Below are 9,973 nucleotides of genomic sequence, written 5' to 3' on the forward strand. Positions count from 1 at the left end.
TCGATTAAAGCATAAAGAATCGAATGTTAAGCCGAAGTAAACATGTCAGAAGATTAGACGTTGGTCGAAGGATCAATCGACGTGCCGATAGAAGGACTTCGTGCCGTAAGTTCGGGCATCGAGCTGAAGGATCAGACATTACGTCAAGGAGATCGGAAGTTACGAGATGTCAACATGCCGATTGTGCAATACACCGAAGGAAAAGACGATGCACCGAAGGATCAGATGAAGTACCGGATGAACCAATGACATACCAAATAACATAGAATTATAATCGATTATATCTTAATTGGTCATAGTTAAATTATAATTGAGTTAGTTTTTATGTAATTATACTAACTCAATTGGGGGTCCATTGGGCCTGAGTTGAGACTATTTTAAACCAAGTGGAAGGCTTATTTAGTGACCCAATGTTAGATAGAACCACCTATGAGCTTAACACGATTTTTTTAGAAAGTGCTAATTCACTCCCCCCCCCCCCCCCCCCCACCTCTTAATGCTGATTTCAGTCCTAATAGTTGGTATCAGAGTCAAGTTTCTCTTTGTTTAGTTTAACACCTAATAAATAGATTTTTTTCAACTTTCAAGAGGGTCATTCTATCATCCGTCCTCCTATGTTCAATGAGATGGACTACATATATTAAAAACCATATATGAGAGTTTCAAAAACTCTCTAGACCAATGAACAAATAGATTGATCTAGAGAAAAAAATATTTTCCTTAAATACTAGAGCTATGAAAAATGCATTACTATAACAAATAAAATAATTTTGATTGAAAATACTTTATGTTTAATGAAATCTTACTTGATGATTTAGTGATGCATGATGATTTGAAGTAATGATGATTTTTATTATTTATGATTTATTTATCTTGATGACTCTTGTGATAAATCTTGTTTTTCGATTTTAAACAATGATGCATTTTTTTTGTTTGGCATAAAAGACAAAGGTATGTTTATATGAAATAAATCACATAAATTGAAACACATAAAAAAGAATAATATATTTTTCTTCAAAATTTGTTTATTTCTATCTCTTATTTTTCAATAAGAGATTGATAAGTCTATTTATGTCATTTTGAATCTCTTGAAAGGGATTTTGATAATTTAACGATTTGAATTTGAATAAATTTTATCGAAATCATGATCTTGAATTCTTATAATTATAACTTGAGATTCTCTTTATATGAATCAAAATCCTTTACTCTTTATTCTCGTATGATTCTTGCATTTTATTAAAGAGAATATTTATCCAAATGAATCATGATTTTTCTTTTGATTTCTTAGAATTCATGACTTAAAATTTTTTTTAAATATCTTTTACTATTTGATTTCCTAAGATTTCTTTTTGATTATTTAAGAGGAGATTTATCAAAATGAATCATATCTTTTCGTATTCACATGATCTTTGATATTATCTTTTATGATATAATTTTCATTATGTATAATTTCTTTATATTTATGGTTGTAAACCTTATGTTATGAGTAGAGCATTGATGTAAAAAAAAAATTATACCATTGTATTCTTTCACTCTTCTTTTTTCTTATTTACAATGATAAAGAGGAGAAAGAAAATTGCTAGCATATCAAGAGAACCAAAATTACTAGCTTGAATGTAAAACTTAGGCATGTTAAATCTCTAAAATATATAAATTCTTCTCATACATTTTTCAGATCATGATATTGATTTATCGATTTTGTTAACTTGAGATTTCTTATGGATGAATCAAGTTCTTCTATATTTCTTTTTACTATAGAGAAGTTTTTATCCTAATCATGATCTTGATTTCTCGATATTTGATAAGTGAGATTTTTTTTTTGAATCAAGATCTCTTATGTTTCTCTTTGTCATTTACTAAAGAGAAAAATTATCCAAATGAATCATGATTGTTCTTTTGATTGCATCTTGAAAGTTTTATATGAATCAAGATTTTTTCTTTCACTAAAAAAGAGATGTATTCAAATTAACCATGATATGTCACTTGACTTCTTGATGTTTATGAATTGAATTTTATTATGTATAATTGCCTTATATTTATGATTTGTATATCTCATGATATGATTGAATCATTGATGTAAAAAAAGAAGAAAAATTATACTATTGTATTCTTCCCTTCTCTTTGACAATAACAAAGGGGGAGAAAAGTCTTGCTAGCTTGCACATCGCAAAGAAAAGAAAAATTACTAGTTTGCACATTGTAAAAGGAAGCAAAAAATACTATGTTGCCCATCTCAAGAAGCAAAACTTGTAAACTTATCTCAAAAGAGAAGCAATAATTGCTAGCTTACAATCTCAAGAGAAGCAAAAGTACTATCTTGCCTATTTCAAGAAGCAAAGAATTACTAAACTTGCACATCTCTAAAACTTGCTGTTGAATCTCGTATTTTGATGATGAAATTAATTGATAATTGTTTATAATTTTAATCTATGTTTTGAGTGGCGTAGGATGCTTCGATCAGGATGAGACAATTAAAGCAAGAAGAATCATGTTGTGCTAGAGGAAAACATGTCAGAAGATTAGACATCGAGCCGATGGATCGGTCGATGTATCGACAAAAGGCTTTAGGCCATGGATTCGGGCATCGGGCCAAGAAGAGCGGATATTGCGCCAACAATATCGGAGTTGCAGAGTCAACTAGCTGATTGGGCAATAGGCCACAAGAGAGGACGATGCGCTGAAGAATCGAATGAAGCGTCGAGAGACCAATGACATGCCGAACAACATGATTAATGCTTAGTATTTATTGTCTAGATCGAAGTGTGTTTTACATGTGCAGGATTAACTATAATAGCAAAGCATGAAGCAAAATGAAGTCTCGGAGTCAAGGACGTGACTTCGTTGGGAGTTCGAGAGTTCGTCGGAAGTCCGGACATTCGTCAGAAGTTCTGACGGAACTAGCCAAGAAGTCTCAAAGCTTACCTAAGAAGCTCATCGAAACTTGCCAAGAAGATCGTTGTGAAGTCTAGGAGCTTGTCGGGAGTTCGCCGGAACATTGCTGAGAGATCGTCGGAAGTTCGCCGGAAGATCGCTGGAAGCTCGCCGGAAGAACCAAGACTTACAGACCTGTTTAGCTTAGAATATGTCTTAGGAATCATAGTTAGCACGTAATTGGGTTTGGATTTGGGCCAACCTAATTAGGGGTCAGCTAGGCCCATGTAAGAACTGTGTTGGGCCCAATAAGAAGCTCAAACAGTGCCTCAAGAAGTCTCACTGTCATAGCATAGTCTTCGAGACTGTGTTAGGCGATGGTACCACCAGTCTAGGCAATTGTACCGCCCCTAGCAGGGTGCCAGGCGGTGGTACCGCCCAGCAATGCCCCCTAGGCGGTGGTACCACCAGACCTGGGCGGTGGTACCGCCCAGGGCAATGTCAGTGTCAAACTGACACTAGGCGATGGTACCACCCAAGGCAGTGTCAGTGTTAGACTAACACTGGGCGGTAGTACCGCCCGTGCCCGGGGAACCCGGGATGGGAAAGTTTTAGGCTCCAAGTTTGAATCAACTTGAAGCCTATAAATACCCCTCTCATCCCTGGTTAAAACACACAAGTACATAGAGTTTAAAAGTAGAATAAACGCTGTAGAAATCTCTTGTGAGAATTCTCCTCTAGTCTAAGTGTTAGAATTCTGTAAGAGAGGAGTGAGTGCTTGTAAGGGTTGTCTCCTAAACCCGGTAAAAGGAGAAGAGAGGTGTAAGAAGGAGGTTGATCTTCGTCTATAAAAGAAGATCGATAATGGATGCCGATAGCCTCGACGGAAGAGGAATCGGAGGAGTGGATGTAGGTCACGACAACTGAACCACTATAAATTGGCGTGTTCTCTTGTTTGTATTTCTTTTTAGCAATTTACCTTACTACAAACCTCTTTAATTACTTATTACTTTCAATTCATTTATGAACGTGTTTCAAGTTAAGATATTTTCGAGATTGGTTTTCAATGTAAAAGGTTTTATCGAAATGAAAAGTTTTGAAGACGTGATTTTACTGTTACACTAATTCACAAACCCCACCAGCCCCCCCCCCCTCCTCTTAATGCGCTCTTGATCCTAACACTTGCTACATTTCATATTCTAGAATGATGTAAAACTTACTATTTACTATTTTGCATTCTTTTTCAAAAACTTGCCCGTTTGAACATTGTAAAAAAAAGCAAACATGCTATCTTTCACAACTCAAGAGAAGCAAAAATTTTACTAATTTTTATATCTAAAAAATTTGCTAGCTTGCATATTCAAAACTTGCTATCTTAGTAGCTTGATATTTCAAAATTTTACTAGTTGCATTTTTCTCTTTTTTGTTGATGACAAAGGGAGAGAAGTTATGATGATGATGATATGAACTTATGAATGAAATACTCATGATATTATGATGAGGCATACAATAAAAAGTTATAATGATCATGCATGGTATAATAAAATTTTATTATGTATGATGGTTTAGATGCAATACTTGAACTTATGATGTAAGTAATGATATGATGTATTGCATATAATCCATGATTGAAATTATGGCATGTTGATAGAGAGAGTTTCGTTTAAACTCCATCATCAAAAAGGGGGGAGATAGTTGAATCTTAGATTTTGATGATGAAATCAATTGATGAGTTTACGATCTAATCTATGGTTTGAGTGATGCATGACTAACTTCGATCAAAAGAGGCAAATCGATTAAAGTAGGAAGAATTGGACATTGGGCTGGAGTGAATATGTCAAAAGATTGGATATCGACCGAAGGATCGATCGACATACCAGCAAAAGGACTTCGTGTCATGAGTTCGGGCATCGAACCAAAAGATCGGACATTGCACCAAGGAGATCAAAAGTTACGGGAGGTCAATATGCCGATTTGGTAATATGACGAAGGAGAGGACGATGCATCGAAGAATCGGATGAAGCACCGAATGAACTAATTATATGTCGGACAATATAAAATTCTAGTCTTGTAATCGATTATCTTAATTAGTCATAGTTAGATCATAATTGAATTAGTTTTTGGTATAACCATACAAACTCAATTATGGGCCCATTGGGCTTGAGTTGAGACTATTTTGGGCCAAGTAGAAGGCTCATTCGGTGACCCAAGGTTAGGTAGAACCACCTATGAGCTGGAAAAGTCAAGAACATATTTTTCCAAGCTGTCAGGCGGTGGTACCATCAGACTGGGTGATGGTTCGCCCAGTGTAATGTGTCAAGCGGTGGTATTATCAGTCTGGACTATGGTACCACCCAGTGTCAGTGCTATAGGCGGTGGTACCGCTAGGACCCGGGAAACCCAATATGAGATATTTCTTGGCTCTATTTTTGAAGTCATTTGGGGTCTATAAATACCTCAGTTATTTCTACTTGGAAGAGCATGAAATAGAGTAGAAAATGGGAAAAATATACTTGATAAAAAAGTATTGTAATCTCTCTAAAGTTTGTAAGTTTCTTCCTCCTAGAGATAGAAGGTTTCTGAGAGAGGAGTGATGTCTAAAAGCGAGAGGTGTAAATGTTCTCTCCTAAGCCCTATGAAAATGAAAAGAGTTGCAAGGGTAATTGATCTTTGCCCGTTGAAAGAAAATCAGTAATAAAATTCGATAGCCTCGAGTGAAGAGGAATTGGGAATAGACATGGGTCACGACGATCGAACCACTATAAATTTGATTTGTATTTACTTTATGCTTTTCGTTAAACTATAAATTGATTTCTTACTCGATACGAACTTTATGGAACAAAGTTTTTGAATCGTCATAATTTTTATTAAAGTATTAATTCACCTCCTCCCCTCTTAGTAGTACTGATTTTGGTCTTAAATTAAATTAGGCATCTTCATAAAATTAGTATATAGATAAGTGATTAAGATTTTTTAATTAATCAATGATGAATATAATAAAAACAATGATGAATATAATAATAAAATATAAAATCAATCCAAGAAATGTTTTGATCTATTCTGTTTTAATCTAAGGTGAATAAAAATAAATTTATTGGAAAAAGAATAAAAAAGAGAAGAGAAACCGAAAGACAAAAGAAAAGAATTGGAGAAAAAAGAGTATTTGCAATCTACTTGGACTATTTTATTGCATGCACTACGATAAGGAATACATTAGTTTAACTGTATTCGCAATATATTGTCCTGCTCATAAAAGTTGTGGAGTTGGAATCCCTTTCGTATTAGACAGGTGAAGTAATAATATATTTCTTTTTGAAAAAGAATATATATATATATATATATATATATATATATATATATATATATATATATATATATATATTAGTTAACAAACACAGCCTCTTGTTCTTATTGACACGGAGAGAAAAAGCTTGAGGCTGCTGCATGCAATGAGAACAAACACACTGCGACTCGTGTTCATAGTTGTAAGAGATTAATGAGTCACCGAGGAATAGGTATAAGAAGAACAAATTGATCCTCTTTGCTGCATGGGAATGGTCAAATTTCAGATTTCCTACTTTTGATTTACTCCTGAGATAGAAAAAGTAGTTAATATTGTTGATCCATCAATTTTTTCCTGTATTACAAATGATGACTCATTTATTCTTTGTTTTTTGTTCGAGTCCCCTACTATGCCTAAACAGTAGATAGATGGGCATCAAACTTAAACCATTAGTTAAACTAAAATTAATAATAATACATCAATTAGATTTTTATAAGTTAATTTTAATCTTACATATTTTCGATATATATATAAATTATATAGGTGGTAAAAGACATTGCTAGATCACCAAAAAGTCACGGGATCACAAGTCTTCAAATCTTTCCTCAAATGATAATAACAAAAACATTAAAATCATAAATCTTATCCAGAAACATTATGTCTGATAAGACATATTTTGAACCCAAGACATGTTACAACCGATGCTTACGAGGTATGTCATAGCCGTCTGCATCACAGTCGATGCCACACGCCAAGTCAGAATCCGTACCCAAACACTATTCAACATGTCCCATCCAGAGAGCTCGGGGTGGTGTCGTCTAACGTCGCTCCACACATCCCGAGATAGCGACCAGTCAGAAGTGCCATCCTATCCCTCGAGGATCAGTGACCACGCTGAACCCATGTGCACCTGACCCTCGTATGATAGTATAAAAGCCCCTGGCCGGCATCCGACTAGAGGAGAGGAAAAATAATTTCAACCCGCAAATGACTTGCTCGTCGAAGGGGCCAAAGTCGGGAATCACCCGACGAAGGCCTTTTTTGTAGGTAAGCAACCACCCCTAAGTCACGAGCGCCTCGACCTAGGAATTGCCATCCAGTGAACAAGGGCGAGCTGTCACCTAGCCCCTAGCCCTGAAGCCGAGAGACGCAGCTCGACGCAAATGGCGCCCGAACCGAGAAACGCTGACCAACACCCCATCGCGAAGGCCCGACCTGCCTCGACGTCCAGCTCAACCGACAGAGAACTCCTGACATCGACCTGAGGACTAGGCCATGCTGACTCACTAGCCACGGCACATTTGTTCACCAACATTTTGGCACTAAAAGGAGGGCCATGTCGTAGGAGCATCTCGCAGGAGCTCTCCCCGAAGGAGAACCACTGACCGGTCACCCCTCCACCGGGCCCGGAGATCAATCCCTCCACACCCCTAAAGACGAGGGGATCCCGACCTCAACGCTAGATCATTACTAGCACCTATTCAACGACCGGGGGTTGTCGCCCCCCAGACTTACCACAGGACCCTCGACCATATCGCCCGAGGCATTCCTCAGCCTGACCAAGCAAGTACAAGTGATGACAGAGATGATGTAGATGTTCATCCCACTCATTCCCCAGATCATGTAGCTAGCAGCTCCCCCGACATACCCGAGTCGACAAAGGCCGAACAGGGAGCAGGTCGGGATGGGAGAAGCCCAAGAGCAAATGACGGACCCTAGAGGACCGCCCGAGTAGAGCATACCCACACCCTGTCGAATCACACCATCCCACTTCGAGCCTGACACCATATTGTCTGACTCAACAGACGACTCGCTCAGGGTCCAACTGTCTCGGGTCAACCAACGCCTAGACGAGTTCCAGTGCGAGTTCCAGAAATCGCGAAGCGAGTCCAGCGAATGTGGCTCAGGCGGATCCCCTTTCACTCAGGAAATATAGGACAAGCCTGTACCCCTCAACTTTAGGTTGCCGGTATTGGAGACGTACAACAGTGGCTCCAATCTCGCGGAGCATGTCATCGCGTTTTGAGCTCAGATGGCCCTCTATGGCACCTCCGATGCATTGATGTGTCGGGCGTTCCTGACCACTTTCAGGGGACCGGCACGAGCGTGGTTCAGCCGGCTACGCCAATCCTCAGTCTTGTCCTTTGACCAGCTTGCCAGGGAGTTCGAGCAGAATTTCCTTGCCAACGTGCGACCCAGGCCTTCCATGGCCACCTTGCTCGCATTATCTCAGCATGAAGACGAGTCGCTCTCTTAGTTTGTGGCACGTTTTGCCACTGAAATCTGGGGATTCCCGAACGCTCACCCCTCTTTGATCATGCAAGTAATTTGATGGGCTTAAAGCCTTTGAGGTTCTTCTGGTCGCTGATCGAGAAACCGCCAACAACCATCTCTGAAATGCTCTAACGCGTCAACTAGTACATCGCCGCCGAAGCTCTAGTGGCGGGAAAGCGCATGGACGGCAAGAGGCCAAGGATGGAGCAAGTCCAAGGAGCGGCTCCGACACCCCCATCACAAGCTCGTAGGAGGCCCAATCGGCCCGAGTTAGAACCTGTGTCGTCCTAGTCAGAACGCCATGTGGCGCGATGGCACCGTTCGTAAACAAGGGGTCTCCCGCCAGAAGCTGCGTCGCCACAGCCATGCCATGTGGCGCAGTAGCATCGCTCGTGACAAAGGGTCTCCCGCCGGTAGACCTAAGCCCGAGATCAGCTACTCGACCAACGGGACCGATCTCCTCTCGAGCCACACAACTTGGTCCCCTGACCAGCGACTGGCCATTATCATCTTGCCATGATGCTGCCCCCCGAGGATCGGCCGCCACGTCTGCCCCATCTTCGCTTGAGTCGCTCCAGATCGAACCCCCGACTTGCGGCTCATAGGTCCAACTCCTGCCCGAGTCACTCCAGATTGCTCCCGACTTGCGACCCGCTGGCACCAAAACCTGAGCTCGAGCTTAGTCACTCAGCCCACAGGTCCAGCTCCTGCCCAGGTCATTCCAGATCGCTCCCGACTTGCGACCCGTCGGCACCGAAACCTGAGCCCGAGTATAGTCACTCGGCTCATGGGTCCAGCTCCCACCCAGGTCACTCTAGATTGCTCCCGACTTGTGACCCACCGGTGCCAAAACCTGAGCCCGAGTATAGTCGCTCGGCTCATAGGTCTAGCTCCCACCTGGGTCGCTCCAGATCGCTCCTGACTTGTGACCCGCTAGCGCTAAAACTTGAGCCCAAGTATAGTCACTCGGCTCATGGGTCCAGCTCTCGCCTGGGTCGCTCTAGATCGCTCCCGACTTGCGACCCTCCGACACCGAAACCTGAGCCCGAGTATAGTCACTCGGCTCATGGGTCCAGCTTTAGCCCGGGTCGCTCCAGATCGCTCTCGACTTGCGACCCGCCAGCGCCAAAACCTGAGCATGAGTATAGTCGCTCGGCTCATAGGTCCAGCTCATGCCCGGGTCGCTCCAAATCGCTCCCGACTTACGACCCGTCGGCGGCAAAACCTAAGCCCGAGTATAGTCACTTGGCTCACGGGTCCAGCTCCCGCTCAGGTTGCTCCAGATTGCTCCTAACTTATGACCTGCCGACACCGAAACTTGAGCTCGAGTATAGTCACTCGGCTCATGGGTCCAATTCCCGCCCGGGTCGCTCCAAATCGCTCTCGACTTGTGACCTGCCGACACCAAAACATGAGCTCGAGTATAATCACTTGGCTCACGGGTCCAGCTCCCACCTAGGTCGCTCTAGATCGCTCCGGACTTGTGACCCGCCGGTGCCAAAACCTGAGCCCGAGTATAGTCACTCGGCTCACGGGTCCAGCTCC

The sequence above is a fragment of the Musa acuminata genome, chromosome BXJ2-6 (assembly GCF_036884655.1).
Source record: "Musa acuminata AAA Group cultivar baxijiao chromosome BXJ2-6, Cavendish_Baxijiao_AAA, whole genome shotgun sequence".
Taxonomy (NCBI): domain Eukaryota; kingdom Viridiplantae; phylum Streptophyta; class Magnoliopsida; order Zingiberales; family Musaceae; genus Musa; species Musa acuminata.